The sequence below is a fragment of the Monodelphis domestica genome, chromosome 3 (genome assembly GCF_027887165.1).
Source record: "Monodelphis domestica isolate mMonDom1 chromosome 3, mMonDom1.pri, whole genome shotgun sequence".
NCBI lineage: Eukaryota > Metazoa > Chordata > Mammalia > Didelphimorphia > Didelphidae > Monodelphis > Monodelphis domestica.
The window spans coordinates 340,473,488-340,496,764 of NC_077229.1; positions in this window are offsets into that span (position 1 = coordinate 340,473,488).

Below are 23,277 nucleotides of genomic sequence, written 5' to 3' on the forward strand. Positions count from 1 at the left end.
ATACATGCAAAATATACCATTATTTGTTTAGTCCTTCCCAGTCTACAAGCATTTACATTGCTTCTAATTCTTTGATACTATGTCATTCTGGACCTTAAAAAATGATGGCAAGAGAGGATCAGGATGTAATGAAATCCTTCTGTCCCCTGACTCATCAACCAAAACACATGCATGCCAATGTTAGTGATGCAAACACTGGTAAAAGGGGAGAGCATGAACCATTGCACTGGCTTTTAAATTTGCAGACCAGAAATTCCCCTTTAGTCTATTCATAATATGACTATGAATACTTAATAAACATAAGGCAACCTATAAATATTGAGCATGATAATTAAAACAATACTCATCATTAAGAACACTACTGCCATTGCTAAAAAAAATCTTTCATTATATGACTGTGCAGCTTAATAACCCACAGTGGCTCCTAATTGTCTTTAGGATCAAGTTTAAATTACTCAGCTTGCTGGTTAAAACCCTTTATCATCAGCATCTTCCTAACATTTTTTCCTCTAATTCCTTCTTGCCTTATCTCTGAAGGTTGCTTATTCTCTTCAGTCCTCTTAATGCCCTTTGTTCTTCAACTGCTCCTTGCATTTCTTATAACCTGTAGCATATACAATAAGGTAACCTATTGTTGCTCATTATTTTGCCCAGCAAATGATAAACTATTTTAAAAGGCAGATCATGTATTATTCTACTATTATTAATTCAAACCAATCCAATAAACTTTTAAGTTCCATGTCAGGTATTGTACTAAGCACTGGGGTTACAATGAAAAGAAAGACAATTCTTGTCCACAAAGAGCTTACAATCTAAATGGAGAGATGACATATAAAAGAATGCAGTAAAGGGCTGGGGACACTAATGCATATCTAGCACAGAAGCATCATGTTCCTTGGAATTAGAAAGAGAGAAGGTAGAAGATACAAAACTGAGAGAGTTGAGTTGAATTTCTGCCTTCTAAAAAGAAGGACACCAGGAGGATCCACCCTAGAGTCCTGTAAATCAGAGGGGAGAGGCAGTTGAGGGAGGAGAGGAAATTAAGGCTTGAGTTAGCAGCATGGCAGTGGATTTAGAAGGAATGAGCTTATTCTGGAGAGGGGTATCTTCTTTCACTGATATGAAACCAGACAGGGCAGCAGATGCAAAGTAATATTAGACATAGTGGTATTTTGCTGCTGCTGACACAACAACAACAACTACTACTACTAGTACTACTACTACTAGTACTACTACTACTACTACTACTACTACTACTACTATTACTACTACTACTACTACTACCACTATTACCACTACTACTACCACTACTACTACTACTACCACTACTACCACTACTACTACTACTACTACTACTACTACTACTACTACTACTACTACTACTACCACTACTACTACTACTACTACTACTACTACTACTACTACTAGATGTTCATCACAATTAAAACAACAATAATAATATAAAACACAACATTTGCAGGATTTATTGTACTTTGCAAACATCTTTTTATATGTTAACTGATTTGAGCTTCATTGTCACCCTGAGAAGTAGATACAGTTATTATCCCCCTTTTAGAGATGAAAAAACTCTGAACCAGAGGTTAGATGACTTGCCCCAGATCACATAGATGCTAAATATCTAAGGTAGGATTTCAATTCAATTCTTCTTGATTTGTATTGTACCCAGGCTTTTGCAGCACATTGAACTTGTTCCATTGATCGATATAGAGATGTATAGTTCAGTCCTAGCTCTAGTTACAATGTGAAGATATTTTATGTAACTGTTAAAAAGTAAATATAGAAGTATTTCTATCTCCATTTCACTTTAATAAAGCCTTAACATTAAACAATAGAAAAACCATTTAAATTTACATATATAACTTCTAATATTGCAACTAAGACATTTAACATTGAGGGAATTGAAAGGATTAAAACAGCAAATGGTAGAGAGAATTGAGTGAACCACGCTGACCCCATCTTGTGTTCTAATTCTGGAGCTAGCTTAATTCCCTTTTCTTTTTTTTTCAGTTTTCTTTCTATTCAATTATGAGTCTAGTCCAATTTCTGTCTTGTGAGAAAACTTTATTGCATTGCTTCAACCTAACCCTTTGTGGCTGGGAAGGCAGACCCCCTCTACCTGTTGCTTAGATACATGCTGAACAGAAACCCTGTTAGATCCGAATATTGTTGGAATTACTTTCTTCACAGTTATCAGTCCCAAGCAACCTATATGTCTTAATCTGAAACCTGGACCCATATTAATCAATCAGTTATTATTTCCATGTTATTATGATTGAATACAACCACTGTAGGGAATAGAACACCTCTTTTTTTTTCTGATTTTAGGAAATTGCAGTTCATTCTCTCTTTCCTGACTTGGAATTTCCTCCAACTAGAAATAAGATCACCTAATTTTGAATCCTGGCTAATTGTTTCTTTTTAATTAATTGATCTTACTTGATTAATTGTTTTAAATGTATAAAAATAGCTTTCTCCCTGCATTCAGGGTACAATGCCAAAGCTGAGGAGCCTCGAACCAATTTGTTAGGCACTTGGCACGCAATGTTTAATAAATTGATATATTCAGAAAATTTGTTTTCTCAGTCATTTCATTTTTACCTAGCACAGTATAAAGATCCATAAAAATTCATCAGTTTTCCCTTCCTATGTTCATTGCATTATCTGCTTTCCCATTCATCCCTGAATTATTTTTCTTATAAGTAAGGAAAGCATTTTACTTTTTTTATGTCTTGTCTTACCACCCCTAAAAGTATAAGCACTTTGAAGGCAACAACTGTCTTTCTTTTTACTTGTATTTATATTTGAAGCATTGAACACAGTGCCTGGCATATATTAAGTGCCTAAAATGATTTTTAATGACTTGTTCAGAATCACCACAGTTGTTAAGAAAGTGTTATATAAATATAAGTTATAAATAGTTGGTATATATATTGATGTGTTTTTATTTCTTTCAATTTAACATAGAAGAATTTAGATCCAGAGGAGGAAGAAGTCTCAGAAGTTACTTTGCTCAATCAAATTTGACAGACAAGGAAACTGAGGATTCTAGAGGCTAAATGACTTCACAGGAAATAAGCAACCAAACTGAACTAAAACCAATAACAATGTACAAAGAGATAAAAGATTAGATATGGGGAGTGTTGTGAATGTAAAAATGATAAAAATTAACAGCTGATTAGGCATGCAGGGTTAAAGAAAGTGAGTAGTCAGAGATGAATAATGATGTTACATTCCTGGGAGACAGAAAGAATGGTGGTGCCATAACAGATAGGGAAATTTGGAAGAGGGATAGGTTGGGAAAGGAAAGATAATGAGATTTGTTTTGGATATGTTGAATAAGAGACTGGAATATATATTTTGAAATGATTCATAAGCAACTGGTAAAATAGGATTAAAATTTGGGGAGAAATTTGTCCTAGATATATATTTCTATAATCATTATGTAGAAATTATCATTAACAAATCTGGCCTCAGGCATTTCCTAGCTGTGTGAACCTGGAGAAGTCACTTTACCCTGATTATCTAGCCCTTGACACTCTTCTGTCTTAGAATTGATACTAAGAAAATAAGTGGTTAAAAAAGAAATAATAATTTATTGTTATTATGAATTAATAAATTATTAAAGGAAATAATAATTAAATCTATGCAAGCTAATGGTGTCACTAAAAGAGTTTATATAGATAGAAGAGAGAAGTTAAGGGACTTGATAATGCAGAGGAGATAGAAGATTGATCATAGAAGGAGAAGGAAAACCAGGAGACAGAAGAATCCCCAAAACAAGAAGAACGACTATTCAGGAGGGGAGAATGACCAAGAGTTACATCACAGTTAAAAATCAAGATAGATGAGGAATGAAAAAAAAATGCCATCAGATTCAGCAACTAAAAGATCATTAGATACTTCTTGGAAGAGCACAACCTCAGATGATTTCTTAGATCAGAGGACAAATTGCTAAGGATTAAGAAGTAAATAATAAGTGGGTAGGTACAGAGAACAAGTACAGACTATTACATATATATATATATATATATATATATATATATATATATATATATATATTTCAAGGCAAGTGACTTAAGAAATGTAGGAGAGCTTTAGATGATATCATAGGGTCTAGTGAAGATCAAATAAATACTGAAACTAAAATGCTTTGGCTACATAATGAGAAGAAAGGACTCATTCATTAATTCCCTGAAGTTGGGAAAGACTTAGGCAAAAAGAGAAAGGAATGGCAGAGATAAGAGGGACTGAGAGAATCATGGAAACAATGAACATGAACTTGGACAGACTTAGAGAGATAGTGGAGAAAAGAAGGGTCTAGTTGACGTAATCCATGAAGTCATAGAGAGTTAGACATGACTGAACAAAAAGGTCCTTGTGAAGCATTTGGTTTTTTTTTAAGTGTCAAAACAAGGGGAGATGGCATATTTGAATGTAGTAGGTAAGGAAGCAAGAGCTAGGGAGAGATTGAATGCTAGAGGAAAGCCGTATATGAGTATATATTCTCTGGTTAAGAAGATGGAAGGGCTTGGTTTGAGGACACATGCAGAAAGGCTGATGTTGATAAAGAATAGAACCAATAGGTGGGGGAAAAGACAGACTAGGTCCAATGTCAAAGGGTTATAAGATGAAAAGAAGATGCAGAGCTCACTGCAGATGGCCTGAATTTTCTTAAGTAGGAAGTGTGAACCACAGGTCAGAAGGGAGGGGAAGTAGAACTCTGGAATGCTAGAAGGGAGGGGAGGACCAGGGAGAGAAAGGGAGGAAACTTAAGATAGCTTCTGCACAATGTGAGATGGGAAAGCAATGGTTCAGTTGTTTCAGTCATGTCCAACTCTTTCTGATCTTTTGTGGGGTTTTCTTGGCAAAGATACTGGAGTAGTTTGAAAGAATTGCTTTAATGTAATGAACACTCTGGTACAGCTGGGTAATTTGTGGTGTATCCAGTTAGGATTTTAGTGTAATTTCTTCTATTTATATTCACATGAATAAGAATGGAGGAGGTGGAGATCTAGGGTTAATGTTAAGTGCTAAACCCAGGTATGGGTAATGCACTAGGGATATAAAAACTAAGCCCCAAACAATCCTTGCCCTCAAGGAGATTACAGTTAGGGGAAGAGGAGGAGGCTACAACATGGGTGGCCTTTGAAATTGCTTCTGAAAGAATTCTCTCCTTTTGAAGTACTCACTGATCATCACTCTTCTTAGCTTTTGAATATTTAAATGGTCCTTGACCCAGGAAACCCTGTGGAGTTTAACCAGAGGAAAAGATCTCCTACTGTTTTTCCTTTCCTTAGACTGATGTTATCTAATCAGTGGGCACTTTAGGGCAAGATTATCATTTTATTCTGTCTTTTTCCTCTGTTCCAACTCTCATTTAACTATCATGCATAAATTTGGAATCATTACTATTAGTCACTAAACTTTTGTACCAGTTTATATTTAAAGATCTCACGGTTTTCTTTAACAAATTAACAGATGCTGAGAAACAAAATCAAGCATATATTATAATTTTCTATCACAGCATGACAGACATGCTGTAAATAGTCTTGTGTGGGCACCCTGCCCTTTAGTGAAGGAAATGTGTTAATAAGTTCACCATGAACAGGATAAAAGTATTAGTCTGAAATACAGAACTAATTATATTTTGATGCAGCAAAAGCTATATTTTACAAATGTATGGGTAATAGAAAGTGCCTTAGAAAAATGGAAGGCTATTTCATGTCATTCTCCCTGTGTGTTTGGCCAAAATCCTTTCTAAAAAATGTTTTATTGATTTTTTAAAAGTCATTTCCCAATAAGAAGCCCTTGTCATCAAACCTTCCTTTGTACAACAGCAAAAAAGTGATATACTGACCTTGTATGAACATATATACTTCATTCCAGATCTTTAGTTCTTCCTAGAGACAGACATATTTCCTCCTTAGTCCTCTGGAACCAAGATTGGTTATATCATTCACCTCAATTTCAGTCTATTAGTAGAAATTATCTTTAAGTTTTTTCTTGTGTGTGTGTGTGTGTGTGTGTGTGTGTGTATGTATTGCTCTATTGTTTCTATTACTTCCCTCTGCATCAATCCAAACAAGTTGTTCCAAGTTTCTCATTCTGTAATGATATTCCTTCACATTCACATACCATAATTTATTAAGCCATTCTTGAAGTGATGATTAACAACATAATTGACAATTTGTTTCTTTTTGGTTTCTACATTTTAATGTTACACAAAATAATGATAAGATGTTGATAGGAGACCTCACCTTCTATTCTAGAGTGATATTACTGAGCCAGAAGGATTGGTAATTCAAGTACTTTCCTACCACACTTCTATGTTGCTTTCCAGAATAGGTATTATATACTGAGGCATATTTTTTTCAAGTGAGAAACTTGACATATACAAATTTTATTATCAATATGAGTTAAATTATTAATAATATTCTTATAGAAATTCCAAGGCTATAATATACTTACTATTGAATATTTTTAAAAATCAAAATATAGCAGTTCTTAAACTTCATGTATTATAATGATTTCATCTAGACATGTATGTTGTTCCCTTTAGTTATCAGTTTGAAGATTTTAATTATTCAATGTTACTTTTTACTAGTTACAAAATGCTTTGATATTCCTGACTTTTCATTATTCTCTTTATTGTTTCCTGGATTCTTTATAAATATCTTAACCCATTAATATGGTTCAGTTTCCTACAATAGTCTTCCTTAGCAGGAGATAACTGTCCATGATCAGAAGAGCCCACACGTCCAGTTCTTTCTTAGCAGTAGACATTCATCACCACGACAGCTCAAATATAGTCAAGTGTCCTCTGTCAGACAAACATCAGCAAATATTCTATAACTTCACTCATAACACTATTTGCTATAACAAAACTACTTATCTCACTCATAAGGGGGACAAAAGATGTGCCTCAAGATAATTCTGCCTGCTCAGGAGTTTATGATAAAGTTAGGGAAGCAAGGTATTCGCTGATGTAAATCAACAGTAAAAGAAGGAATATGGTTATACAAATAGCAATGAAATCATCCTTTAGGGGAATCAATGGGGGCTTTGTGAAGGTGGGAGCTGATATGAACCCTAAAGGGTGGGAAGGATTTGAATAGCTGGTGATAGGCTGGGCTGGACAAGGGGAGGTATTTCAGTATTTCAGTTGTGAGGAGGAGCTAAAGCACAAATTGAACGATTATAGTCTAAAGATAGGAAAAAATAATCTGAGTAGAGCACTTATATTGGAAAGTAGTAGTAGCTGTTGTTCGTCCTTTTTTTTTTTCCAAAGAAGACGAGTAACCTCAAGGAATGATGTCTCGAATAGTACATGAATTGGATTTAAATGAGGCAGAGTTGCACAGAGTTGTACTCTCTCTCTTGCAGAATCATCAAAGTCCAGTGGCAAGACAAAAGTCAGAAAGACTAGCTAGCAATGGTCCAAGATGCTGTAGAAGACCTTGGCATCTTTAATATATAATCAAGCACTTCATAACACTTAGTGTAGCTAAAGAGGTAAGTGCAGCAGAAAAATGCTTGAATACCATATTGAGAAGATTGGACAAAAAACTTGTTTGCAATTTGGAACCCTTGAAGATTTTTGATCATCAACATAATGATAAACTCTGAATTTAAAGAAGATTAATTTCATAGCAATATGAACTAATAAAAATTTTATCTTACCCTCTGTCATGGCATCAATACTAAGTTTTGGTCTCAAGACAGAAGAGTAAGGAAGGCTAGGTAATTGGGCTTAAGTGACTTGCCTAAGGCCACACAGCTAGGTGTACTCACACAATTTCACATGCAGAGTATTTTAATGATCTCTCTTCTCATAAAAGTCCTACAAAATAAAATAATTCAGACATTATAATCTCCATTTTACAGATGAGGAGACGGGGCTTCAGAGAGTTTAAGTATTTTTTCCATGGTCACACCGAAAGAAAATATCAGGAGTGGAACTATGTATGATTCTGATGTGTAATAGAATTCACAGAGCTTTAGAGAAGAAATTTCTAAAGATTTTGGATCTGGGAACATCATTTTGTCCTATAATCACATTCTAGAGACCTAGAAATGGAGGACCATAGATGTGATTTCTCTAAGTTCTCATGCTGTCAGTATTCAGGACTAGAGGTCTAGAGTTAGATCTCTTACTTCCCAAACAAGCATGTATTTCCCTATCGAACTCTTCCTCTGACAAGTAGATTTTCCTTGAATCCAGCAGGAGGGAATTAAATTCAGTAAGCATTTATTAAGCACCTATTATGTGCAGTAAGGATAAAAAGGTAAAAATGAGATAGCCTCTATCTTTAGGAAGCTTACAGATGATTAGAGTAAACTCACATATCAGCTTAAATGCAAAATACATACAAAGACATTTCTGAGGGAGAGCACAAGAAACTGGGAAGACCAAGCTAGGCTTCTAATTGGAGCACACACTTGAGCTGACCTCTCAAGGCAGACAAGATTGGTATGAGGTAGCATGGAGGATGGAATGTGCAGTAGGCATTCTGCCTCTTGACTATATATATAAAGGTGTGAAAATGGAGCCAGCCAGTTTGCTGAGACATAAATAATGAAAAGATGAAGAAAAAGTAATAAACCTGGAAAGTTAGGTCAGAGGCAGGTAGTGTAGGGCACTAAAGCCAGAGGATTTGAGGCAAAAAGGGAACAAAGGAAGGATGTGTGATACAATCTGATGTACCTGTGGTTAAGGAATAGCAACTTGACTACTGTATCATAGTGGATTGGAGAATGGAGAAACCAGAAGCAGTAAAATGAATTAGGAAGCATGACCAATTAGGAATCGCATGTCATAAACAGCATTTTAGAGTTTAAAAGAGCCATAGAGCTTATCTAGGCTAACATATTAATTTTATACATGAGAAACTTAAGGTCCAGTGAGGTAAGGTGATGCTGAACTTTAAACAATTAATTAGTTTTAGACCCAGGATATCAATTCTTATCTTCATACCCCAGCTCCTACTATGGACATTATTAAAAATTTCTCAGGTATAATGAAATTTCATAATATACATATGACATAAATATATATATATATATAAATATGTATAATATTGTATATATGTAGGATAATATTGTAATAGGCTCAGGGATAGACCATTCCCCAGTTGTTTCCAAACAAAATTTTTTTTGCAAATTTAATGATTCACATATTTAGCTAGTGTCTGGCTAGCTATACAAAGACTTATTAACATCAAAAGAATGTTTGTTTTTGACAATATTCAGTATTTCTTAGGTGTCACCATTTTAAGTAAATTGGCACAATTCCACTGTTCCAAGTTTGATGAACAGCAGAGACAGGCTAGAAAATACAAGGTCACAACACTAGAAAACAAATTTTGTCACCTTCAGAAATAGTACTGTTCCCAAGAGTGAAACTTTAATTTTTTTTTCCTATTAAAAATATTTCCTGTTAGTCAAGGGATAGCTAAGAAAATAATTATTTCTGCTGGTGAGATTTTAGGAATTAAATTGAAATCTGAAGCATTTTGGTTTTCTTGCCAAAGATTCTGGAGTGCTTTATCTTGTCCTTTTCCAGCTCTTTTTATAGATGAGGAAACTGAGACAAACAAGGTAAAGTGACTTGCTCAGGGTCATATGGCTTGAAAGTATCTGAAACCAGATCTGAACTTAGGAAGGTAAGTCTTCCTGATTCCAAATCGTCTGTATCACCTAACTGTCTTTGACTGCCTTTCAATATACATTGGTCAAGCTCTCACTCAACTTGCCTTGGCCCAATCCATATAGAGTTATTAATTGCAATATGCTGTCTCCATCTTTAATCAATCTTCAGTCAATCATGAAGTATTAATTAAGCAATATATACTATATAGCATCTACTTTGCTAGGTGCTGACAAAATACACAAAGACACTTCTATAGAAAAATAATGAAATAACCCCAATTATCAATAAACTTCTATTTCTTCCAATGCTGGTAAAAAAAGTAGTTCATTAAGCATGATAAAGTTTCCAACATTCCTATATCCAGAGCAGTATGAGATATTAAGTACTACCACTAGGCAATTCAACCATTGTCCTGAGGATCTTGGGCATCATCTTGTGCATGTTGCACTGAAATCAAAGGAAGAGACGAAATGGGACTAAAGGGAAGAGTGGAGAGAGAAAAGAGAAACAAGAAAATATTTAAAACAAGACTATTAAATTTTTAAAAAGCAAGGCTTGGAATGGGACATGTGGGGAATAGAAGAAAGCACATTGTTGCTGTTGTAGTTCAGTCCTGCCTGGGACCCCATTTGGGGTTATCTTGGCAAAGATAATGGAATAGTCTGCCATTTTCTTCTCCCTCTCATTTTACAGATGAGGAAACTTGCTCAGGGTCACAAACCCTAGTGTGACCAATTTTGAATTTAGGTCTTCCTGATTGCAGTTCTGGCTCTCTATCCACTGTACCCATCTAGCTGCCCTCAAATATACAGTAAAAGTAAGGAGAAAAGGAACTGAAAGAAAAAAAAGAAAGAAAGAAAAACCATGGAGATATTCCACTGTCTCTCAACAGCCTCACTCAAGGACTGACTCAGTTCCCAGCAGGTCTCACCTACATTCTGCATTCGCCTTATTACTGGTGATCAAAGGTTTCCTCTTGATATTAGGATGTTTGGGTTGACCTTAGAATGTTTGTTAGTGTTTTCAAGAATTGATGACCCTAGAACACTGAACAGTGTATTACATTTATATCCTTTGCTTCCTTCAAAAACCTCAAAGCAATTTTCAGGTATGTTCTGGTTCTCACCCACTGTTCCTGTGAGGTTGTTAAGAGGTGGATTGTATCATTCTTTATGGATGAAGAAACTGAGACAGAGAACTTAATTGACCTGCCCAAGGTTATACTGCTTAGGGGCAAATAATAAAAGTTGAATTTCCTCATTCTGAATCAGTGGAATGACTATGCTTCAAATGAGTACCTAACTTGAGTTCTCAACATAGCAGGTACATGCAGTGCTAGTTAAAAAGTCAGCCAATAAAGAGTAAAGGGACACAAGTGTTCCCTTTTTAGTTCTTTCACTGCACATACTAATGAAAGCAGTAGGATACGAATCCAATAAGTAGCTTATTAAATTAAACTTTAAACTTTCATTGGAAGAATAATGGTGATAATATACCCTTTGAAACCCTATGAAGGGGACTAATTCCCTATTTTTAATAACACATTGAATTCTTAAAATAACTAATGAAAATGACTCACAATATTTTGACTGTGCAGTCTTTCTTGAGAATTTATTAAAATGCCTTTAACAGTAAATAATATTCATAAAATATTAATAGTCATAAAACTCCAGGAAGACATGGACATGATGATGCCATTTTCCAAATGCAAAGGGGAGAGAGCCTTAAAAAGATGGGGAAATGAATATACTTGTTTAATTTAATAGTTTTCTTCAGTAACAAACTGGGTCAATTTAAAGGACAGAAATAGAACTTAGAAGCTATGGCTTCCCTGCCATGTACACTTAAGACTTATGGGAACCATCCCTTATATGAAAACCAAAGGGTTCTTACAAGTCATTGTACATTTTCTTGCTTCAATCTTTTAAATTTAAAAATGAAGAACTAATGTATTTTCTAATGCCTCTGAACTGAGACCTCTATGTGAAGTTCCTATCTAAAAGGAATCTTCAATAAAAATTTATGCATCTTTGAAAATAGGGTTTTACAATAAAGGGGCTTGATAGAGCCATAATCGCAGCAGCCGTGAACTCATTTCCTATTGAAGTTTATGAGTGCATCTGACTTCATTAGTTTTTTCCTTATTATTACTGAAACAGAAAGATGGCAGGTGAATGTAGAAATTAATCCATTAGAGTGAACATGCTCCCATTTCAAAGTATGTTAATTTCCTTTCTACTTTGTCAGCTTTAATTTGTCACCAAGCCCAAAATGGGATAATTGTGCCAGTGTTTAAGTCCTTTTACATAAGACAAAGTTTTTTCCTAGAATTACAAAATTGCATTAGGATCCCACTGACATGGCAAAATGCACTACAAGGTAACATGTGCTGGTTCTTAGCTCCCAGGATGTCAAATTAAATCAAAACTTAAATTAGTTCATGGACAATTCTGTGGTGATGTTCTGCCATTTTGCTGTAAATAGTTGATATGCCTACCATTCAGCTTTTACTGACTCATCATGCCATCGATGTGACCCTTGGTTCTCAATGGCTATGCCAAGATAAAGAGAGCTCACATAGATTCTAGACTTAATGAATGGGTCTAGCTAAGTTTGGGGTGGCTATTAACAGAGAGCTTTCCATTTTTTTCATGAATTTTTTGTTCAAAATGCATAAAACTATCTGAATTAAGAACTTGAGGTTTTAAATTTTTGCTATACTAGCTCTCTTTCCTACCAATACCTTAATTAAATTTAACCCTTACAGAAAAGCATTGAGAGTAGCTTTGAAAGTTAAAAAAGATCATATATGTGTTGCATAGCATTTTGTTACTAAAAACAAACTGCATAGAATGATGGCTTTGGAATCAAGGAAACCTGAGTTCAAATCTTATCCCAGACACTAGTTGGAAGACTCTGAGCAAGATATTAATGCTCTCTTAGTTTCAGCTTCCTCATTTGTAAAATGGAGATAATAATATCATTTACTTTAAAGGGTTATTATGAGGACAAAATGAAAGAATATGTGAAAAGTGTTATATAAATCTTAAAACACTATACAAATGTTAGCTATTAGTTATTCCTATCAGATTACCTTGGAGAGAAAGTCTATTTAGAACATACAAAGAACAGCAGAAGGCTTTGTTCCCTAATATGTGTCCCCTCTACTTTATGCCAGTTTGATAATTATTTGATTTATAAAGTTCTTGCTGGTAACATAAATGAGCCCTAGTTGAGTTTTCATTCATATCTTGGTGTCTTTTTCTTTTTCTTTTTTTATTTATTCATTCTTTCTTTTTTCTCCCACTTCTCTAGCAGTCTCTTTTTACAAGGGAAAATTATTAAATAAAAGTCATGATACAAGGACCTCATATGAAAGTACATACATTTCACATTTTTAACACCCTTCAGCTCTCTATTTTTCTAAAACTTAACAATATTTTTCTTCTTTCCAATATTCCAACACATTAAGGAAAAAAGAAAAAGAACTATAACAAATATTCATATCCAAGCAAAAAATTCCCTCAATGGACAAATATAAAATATATTCACATACATGCACATATGGGCATTATATATACAGCATACATCTGCATATATATGTACATTTGTATATTTATATGTACATATTATATGTATTTGTGTTCATGTATATAAACATTTCTGATTTTATGAATTTTTCTTTATTACTGAAATAGAAAGTGTCAGATGAATGGAGAAATTAATCCATTAGTGTGAACATTTTTCAATTTCAAAATATGTTAAACAGATGTGTGTATATATAGACATACATGTTTATAATTCAAGACCTGACTCCCAGCACCTCCCTATAATGGATAGCACGTTTCACTTCTGATCTTTTCAATCAAGAATAGTTATTACAGTCATCCTAGTTCTTATATTTTTCAAGTTTATTTCTTTTTACTTATTATTATTATTTTTGTTATTTAAGTTGTTCTGATTCTGCTGATCAGTTGATAAAATCATTTATGTTTGTAATATTGATTTTGTTGTAGAAAATATTTTAGATCTGCTTATTTCACTCCACATAAGTTTATGTAGGTATTTCCATGTCTTTTTGAAATACTCTCTATTTCTTACAGAACAATAGTACTCTGTCATAGTCATACATCAAAATTCATTCAGCCATTCTTTAATTCTTGCACATCTTAGGTTCTACTTCCTTTTGTTTTGTTGCCATAGCAGTAAAATTACTGTAAATATTTTTCTCATAAAGGATGTTTTTCTCTTTCTCTGAGTTTCTATACTAAAATCAAACCTGTCATAATATAAGCCTTAGTAAATGGCAGTGTTCCGTGGGAAAGGTGCAAGGAGAAAGAGAAAAGAAAAAAAAGTCAAGAGAATATAGGTCAACGTATAGCAAATCCTTTTCAATTTTACTTTTACTTTTCCATTTTTAATAAGTATTCAAAAATTCCTTTATTTGATGGTAGTTTTGGAATCTTTCCTAGGCCAGGAATACCTATATACCTAGGTATATACCCCTGATTAAAGGATCTCTTTTCTAAGGAGAAAATTAATGGCTATGCAAGGAGTCATTCAAATTATACTGAAATGTTTTCCCATCCATTTCCTTATAATGAATTTGTAATGTATCTATCCTATTAATATTCTTTTCCATGATTATGGATCAAAGTCTCTATAACCTTTTATAACTCATTGTGGATGCTTCCTAAATAACTCATCAAAATAGTACAAACTTGAGTTGGATTTCACTTTTTCAGCTGTTAAAATAAATTAGAATGTTTTATTCACACTGCCATCCCTGCTAAAGATAAATCAGAAGCTAAGCAAGTTATTGTGTTTCAGAGGAAATCAAATGACCAGACAGACCCATATAAAGAATGCCTTTGAGGACATCATTAACCACAAATGCCAAGTCCTCACAGATCAAAATGGACCACTTATTTTACTTTTCAGTGCTTTCCTTTTCTTTTCTTTACCTCTGACAACATTGAATTTGGAATTAGGAGACATGGGTAAAAAGAAAGTGAGTAATGATACTTGAATTACCTATCCCAAATGTCTTTGTGTGGATCAAATTGTCAATATCTTTTAAATATCTATTTTCCACAAGTTCTCTCCATGGATATAGATAGCATGGTTCTTTGCAAGGAATTCTCTTGGACCTTTTTATTGATTAGAGTTGCTAAATTAGTCACAGTTGACCATCATTAGATTTTTGCTCTTTCTATGTTCAATGTTTTCCTGATTTTGCTCCTTTCACTTTGCTTCAGTTCATGTCTTTCCAGGGTTTTCTGAATCCACCCTGCTTCTGGTTTCTTATAGCACAATAGTGAGAGTTTGGGTCCTAGAGGGGGAAATCTGCTGAAGAAGATCAGCTGAAATGGGATCACTTGTGCATACAGAGGGATATTCTGAGAGAGGGATGAAAGTGAAAATGGAATGAGGCTTCTGATTGTTTTGAGATAAGGAGGCGATGAAAAGAGGGAACTCAGCAAATGGCCTCAACTTTTTTTCCAACAAAAATGAGGCAAAGTTTAAAGCTGAGAGACCATTGGTGGGAGGTCCATGAGAAGTTTGAAAAGGGATGAGAAGGATTGAGCAAGACACTGTAGTGAGTAGGATAGTGATGAGGTGATATTATGTAGAATAAATTCAATCATCACAGTTTTGTGATTTTCTTCATCTTCTTTCTCAATAATGATTAGGAAGAAAGCCAGCAGATGATGGTTGTGGTCCATGGCTGTGACTTTGTAGGGCATGATCTTTGACAGAATGCTGTGGCAAGGGACCCCAAGAATAGGATATGGTGTAGAGATGATCAGGTCAACCAAAGAGTAAAGCTGGAGAAGAGAAGAAAGAGTAGACAGCGCAGGAATGATGGTTTGGAAAATAACTGAGGAATAAAAGGATTGGAATTTATATGAGGAGGCAGAGTAAATTTTGGGACTGCAAGGAACATGGAAAGGTGGGATGATAATAGACTGTGATCAGATAAAAGCATTTAAAAGTTTATGAACATGAAAATTATATATTTGTGAGTGGCGATGCAAACAAGGAAATGTCATTTATGTGCTTAGGTGTGATAGGGTGGAGGAGTTGGTCATAGGAAATGAGGAAATTGAGGACCTAGGAGATTAGAATGTTTGAAGGAATATTAATATAAGATGAGGACATATTGGGGAAGAAGCAAAGACTGTGACCTAAGCATTGAACTTATTAAAAAAGAAGGATAGTATCCTAGAGGTTAGTAGACAGCAGCCACTAGAATCTTAATTGGGTCATAATAATGGATGTAATGAACCTTAAAATGGTAATGGATGATACCAAGAATTATTCCAATTCCCCAACCATGACAAGCAAGTCAGGAAGTAGGAGTTGTGTAACCATTGCTGGAAAGGATATCTAGGAAAGCTATGTCAACAGGACTGAGCAAGTTACCAGTGAATACAAGATGGAAGGAGGGAGAAAGGAAAAGTTTTAAGATAAAATCTAATTTATTACCTGAAGCAGGTGTACCAGAAAGCAAAATGGAAAAGGTAAGTAGTGTTAGAGGAAGATGTTGGTAAGGTTTTATTTTGGTGGGAGATAAAAGGATAGTCATCAGTGGGGGGTAGAGATGTAAATTGAAGTTGACCAATGACATTCAGACATTCTACATTGCTGGAATGGGGAGAAATTGTGAAGCTGGATGTTAATCTCTGAGGAATGAGTTCAAGTAGGTTATCACTACACATATAACTATACATACAGCCTAGGAGTAAAATTGTTGTTGGCAGTCAAGAAGCAGTGTATAGTTGGATAGTAGAGTGAAGCAAGAGAAGACAGATGACTGTTCTTCAGTGGTAGGGTTGTAGATGGTCAGAGAAAATGTCTGAAATAAGATGAAATAACTCATTGGTGATACCATGAAACCAATGCCAGCAGACCAAAATAAAATATCTGCTGAAGAGTCTAAATGGCCAAGGAAAGGGCCTGGAGTGTGTTAGAACAGCTGCTCAGTGAGACCACAAAGCCACAATACCTCGCCATCTCCCCCTCCAAAAGAACAGGCAAGGGGACTGCCATGGAGTTCAGTCATTCAGGCAAGGGAAAATGAGAGCCTTAAAATGGGTGGAGAGGATGTAACACATCTAGAGAAGAAAGGAAGGATTTGTGTGATGTTGTGGAAATAGACCAAGTGAAAGAAATATGTAATATACTTTGTGACATCAAAGCTTATATAAATATCAGCTAATAGTAGTTAATAGTAGTGGTACTGATAGTTTCAAAGAATTTCTTGATCTCAGAAAAATTGAGACTAAAAAGTAGATTTACCATTACACAAAACTAATTTGTAGTTAATGCTATTGATTTTAAAAATAATTACTGGGTTTTATATTCATTCTGACAGTCTCATTAACCTTTTTTTTATTCATAGGATCATAGACTTAAAGCTTAAAGAGACCTTTTAGTTTATATAATCTAAATTCCACATTTTTACAGAATAAAAAACTGAGAGACCAAAGGATTTGTGTTTTGCCTGATAGCTTTTGAATAATAAATACAAAGTACAGATACTCCAACTTCAAGCCAGGCATCATTCCCATTCTACAATGATGTTATTTCTTAACTGCTAAATTCGAAAGCTTGATAAAAAGATATTAAAAGATGAAATCTGAGCATAATGACTGTTTTAAATGTTATTTTTTAAAGAGTCCTGGTATTTCAACGTAGTTTAAATTAAACCATGGCTCCCTGACACCAACACCCTTATCTCAACTTCTATTGATTCTAATTGATTATCCTTACTCATCTTAATTATATGTTCTAATAGAGGGCAACAGTTGCACAGATAATCTAAACCAAAGAATGGTCCAAAAACCTTTTCTAAGTGTCTCTTTAAAAATATTTTCCTTTGCAGTTTTTCTTAAGTTAATCTTTTGAAGAGGAGAGGTAACATTGTTAAATACTATTTCTTCTTTCTCCTCTCTCTTTGATTCACCTCTTTGCTTGAGTAAGTACGGGCATTGTGTATTGATATCCATACGGCTATTGCTGGTCTCCCAAACATCTATATCACTGTTGGAAATGAAACTGCTGCTTCTATTGCATTGCTCTTTCAACTTCCATGTGTGTCTGTCTGTCCATCTCTTAGACATATATATCACATATCACATATACATGTTACCACATTACTTATTTGGTACATTGCATTGTTTAAGGAAAGGCATTTACCCATTTACTTCTCAGTGGAAACCCCCACTGAGTGTGAGAGGTGGGATGACTAGATTTTCGACCAAGCTCTGATAGTGGCTGAATCGAATGTTCTGAAAGAACATTTCCTTCTGCGAGGTTCTTAGGAGGGAGCAATCGTTACCAATCTAAGTGATGATGTCATTCAACCTTTTTCTCCTGAAGCCTGTTCCCCAAATGTTCAACAGAATCCATGTGGCCTCACATTTCTGTACCAACCACCATGCAATGAGTGTGCTTGACCTGGTAGGGATAGTCATGGAATCATAGATTTAGAGATGGAATTCAGCTTAGAGACAATCTAACCTAACCTCCTCCTTCTGTAAAGAAGAGAAGTTTAGCCCAGAGGTTAAGTAATTTGGATTAGGTGATGAAGGGGCCAAGTTAGAATTTAAACTCATTGCAATTTTCCAAGATATATATATATATATATATATATAATTTTTATATATTTATAATATATATTATATATATAATTTATATATATATATATATATAATTTTTAAAGGGATGAGCTATTCCATACCAACCAAATGACCCCAAAAATATTTCATAGAGATAGAAAATAAATAATAAAATTTATCTAGAAGGACAAATGGCCAAAATTTTCAAGAGAATTAGAAAATATGGTAATGTAGGTGGCTTGACTGTACTAGAACTCAAACTATATTATTAGGAAGAACTATCAAAACAATGTGGTAGTGTGTGTAGCTAGGTAATTTAGTGAACAAAGCACCAGGCCTAGACACAGGAGGTCCTAAGTTCAAATCTGACTTCAGATACTTTCTCTGTGAGTGTGGGAAATTAATTAACCTTAACTGCCTAGCCCTTTCTGCCTTGGAACCAATACATAATATCAATTCCAAAATGATAGTTGAAGATTTTAAAAAAAAATCTGGCCCTGGCTAAGAAATAGAACAGTGAACTAATAGAATAGATTAGGTACTCAGCACAAAGGAATGAGTCAGCATAATAATATAATGTCTGATAAACCTAAAGATCCAAGCTTTTAGAAGAGCTCATTACTTGACAAAATCTCCTGGGAAAGGAGAGCTAGGTAGCACAGTGGATCAAGCACCAGACCTGGAGTCAGGAAGACCTGGGTTCAAATCTGACCTCAGATTCTTTCCAGTTGTGTGCCCTTAGGCAAGTCACTTAAACCCAATTGTCAAGCCTTTATCTCTTTTCTGCCTTATAAATAACTCTTAGTATCAACTCTAAGACAGAAAGTAAGGGTTCAAAAAGCAACTGATGGGAAAACTGGAAAATTATGCAGAAACGAGGCACAGAACAACACCACATTCTATACACCAAGATAAAGTTAAAATGGATACATGGTATAAATGTAACGCATGATACCATTAACAAATTATTGGAACATGGAATAGATTATCTGTCAGATCTGTGGATAAGTGAAGGATTTCTGTCAAACAAGGCTTAGAACATTATAAGCTATAAAATAAATAACTTTGACTATGTTGAAAAGGTTTTGCACAAACAAAACCAATGCAACCAAGATTAGAAGAGAAACCCCAAACTGTGGAAAAACATTCTATAGGAAATGTCTCTGACAAAGGTCTCTCTCAAATATATAGAAAAATGAGACAAATTTATAAAAACACAAAGCATTCTTCAATTAACAATTGGTCAAAAGATATAACTGGCAATTCTCAGATGAAGAAATTAAAACTATCTCTAATCATAGGGGGGAAAGGTTAAGTCTCTATTAATTAGAGATTAAAATAACTCAGGTATCTCCTCACCTATGAGACTGGTTAATATGGCAAAATATAAAAATAATAAATTGTGGAGGGATATGGTAAAATTGGAAGACTAAAATATTATTGGTGGAACTGTGAACTGTTATAATTCTGTGGAGTGATTTGGACCCATGGCCAAAAGGCCACAAAAATATGCCTATCTTTTGACCCTACAATAGTAGGTCTGTATCTCACAGTGATCAAAGATAGGGGTAAAGGACCTACTTGTACAAAAAAATATTTATAGCATCTTCTTTGTGGTAGCAAAGAAATGGACACTAAAGGACTGTTTCTCAATTGGAGAATGACTTAAAAAGCTATAGTATATAATTGCAATGGAATATTTTCATATTCTAAGAAAGGATGAATTGGATGATCAGAAAAAAAATCTTAAAAGACTTATATGAAGTGATACAGAGTAAAGTGAAAAGACCAATAGAATGTTGCAAACATAAACAGCAATAATGCATGATTATCAACTGTGAATGACTTAGCTCTTAATTAACCAATGCAAGGATCCAGGGCAATTGCAAGTGCCTCATAATGAAAAAGACTATCTTACCACCAGAAAAAGAACTAATGGAGTCTGAATGCAGATTGAAGAATACCATTTTTCACTCTATTTCCTCCATGAATTTTTCTTCTCATTTAAGTGGTATCTTCTTTCACACAATGAACATGAAAATAAGTAATATATGATCATATATACAACCTCTTCTTGGGGAGAGTCTTCTTGGGTAGGAAGGAAAGAGAAAACATGGATTTTAATACATCAAAAATTATTACTAAAATTATATTAACTTTTAAAAATTAAAAAAAAAAACAATTCTAAAGGAATATATTAAAATGAACCCAACAATTCTGGCCAACTTTCTAGATGATTTCAGATCGTTATCATAATGTTTCAAAATTCCAACTTAACCCTATGACAAGAAATTCACTCTGATCAGATATGGGAAAGATTCATTGTTCCTTAAAGTAAGGAATAAAAATATTGGGGGACAAAAGTGAATTTCTATTAAAAGCACATAAATTAAATTCCCTCTTTTTGAATAGAATACAAATTCCTCAGCATTTAATTTTTGTTATCATATTCTGTCTAATATTGCATTCTTCACATTATAAGTATTTTGTAAAAGCTTATTGAGTTGAACTGAATATATTTTCATAGAATATGAAAATGTTATTGCTTCCATGAGCCTTAGAACAAGTCCTGCACTTAAGCTCAAGATGAAGAAACACCTGGTTTAGCAACCCACCTGGATTTGACTGAGCTAGAACCAAATCCCTTTCACATGCAATCACTCATGTAAGGGCGCTATTTAAGCTACAACCCACACATACAAAGGGTGAATTCTTTATTCTTTATGGATATTCCAATTTGTGTGAAGCAAGCCCTAGTGTATATCAGACAGGCAGTCACTAATCATGCATTAAACAGTTAATGTATGCCAGGAATTATGCCAAATATTGTAAGGTAGTTGCTATTACAGGAAGCCAGAAATTACTTTCTTTATTTTCCCCCTAAAACAAACCCTATAAAAGTGAGTATTTTGTGTGTTAGAGCATCAGGCAACTGTCAGAAAAACTCCATCTACAACAATAGATCAGTTGAACAATAGCAAGATGGCAATGATGGCCAGTTCCTACCATCTACTGACCAGAGTGGCATTTAGAAAGCCATGGCCAAACACTTAAATGGAAGTTGTGGTTAGCATCATCCTTATAACTATTCTATTGCCTCAACTATAATTTCAGTTATTCTCTGAAGCAATTAGATTATGACAATTTCTAAAATATCTGTTTGTTTTTAATTAATACAGTGAAGGCTTAAACAAGATAACATCATATATGGACAAAGAATAGTACTACTCTCTAGGGATGCAAAGACCAAAAAATCCACTCATCTCAAGTGACTTACATTCTACTAAAAAGACGTTTGGGAAACAGATGGATTTGTATAATTCTGAGAGAAAAAATTTGGGTAAAAGAAATAATCATTTATATTGTACCAACTATGTGCCAGGCACTCCATTAAACACTTTTAATGATTGTTTTCTCATTTACATTCACAAAAACCCTACAAAGCATATGCTATATGTTATCACCATTAATTTACATTGAGGAACTGAGGCAGATAGAAGTTAAATGACTTGCCCAGCATTGTAAGACTATTATGTATCTGAGAACAGATTTAAACTCAGGCCTTTTTAACACCAGGGCCAGCATTCTATCCACTGTGCAATCATGGCTAGCCTCCAATGATGTTAATATTTTGAAAAAAAAATAAAATAAAATACATTAATTTAGAATCAAGACAATCCTACTGCACATAAAGGAATTACATACCAGTTTCTTTGACATCCATCATGATAAAAGTCTCAAAAAAGAGAGAATCACACCATAAAGGAAACATGAGAAAAAATGCAGCATTTGATTAAGGGTTGCCAGTGAGCTTTGTCATGAAAGGATCATGCCAGCTTAGTATATAGAATTCTCTGAGTGCCTGAGAGTTAGCACCAGAGGGACTTCTAACTCAAAATTTCTAAAGCACTTTGTACTCACTTCATGTGTAACTTCATTGCTTTAATTGTGTGTTCACATAAAAATTTCCATCCCTAGTAAGTAGGAAGTAGGAACCCCTGGGAAAGTAACAGGAAAAGCCTTGGAAAATAAGCACATCATCAAAAAACATAACTTAAAAGTAAATTGACAAATGCATAATTAACTTTAAAAATATATTTTCTTCTATGTCTTTATTAATTTAGGAATCTAAAAGCAAAATTAAAATACTTTTTCCAGGACAGGGACTAAGTTACATCTCATCTGACAACTAGGTGGTGTATTAGATAAAATACTGGACTTAAAGTGAAGAAGAAATGAATTCAAATTCTGCCCAAGATACCTACTAGTTTTGTGACTCTGCCAAGTTACTTAATCCCTTTCAGTCTGGGTTTCCTCATCTATAAAATGAGACTAATACTAGCCCTTACTTGACAAATTTATTGTGAGAATGAAAAGTGGTGGTTATATACAGTGCTTTACAAACTTTGAAGTGTACTACACATATTAGCTGTGATAATTATTTTTTGTTGTATCCAGGTACCTCATTGATATGAATATTGATTGAATAACCACAAAGAACTATCAGACCAATCCTTACCCTCCAGCAGAAGCAAACCTGAAGCAGGAACCAATTCTACTGTATACAGAACCATTAGTTATGGGCTGGATGACACCCAAAAGTCCCCCCAACCATCACTTATTATGAGCTCGGGAAATGCAATCTAATTTATTACATAAATAAAAATATTATCAGAAAACTACCTCTGCTAATATGTGTATTACTATATATATTTATATATTAAAATAGTATATAATTCTAGAAGATGTCATGTCAAATAAAAGATACTTTTCCTAGAACTAAGTAAATATAGGAATAAACCTAAAATAAACAAAAATATTGCAATGCAAATAGTAATAACATGGGAGATATACTAAGCAGAGGTAGCTAGATCTATAAGATTTTACTCCTGGGTTATTGAGCCTAGGCTATTTCTATCTTATTTATTTGTGTAGAACTAGATCCTATGGGCTTATGGTTTGCTCAGCTAGATAAGGGGGGTG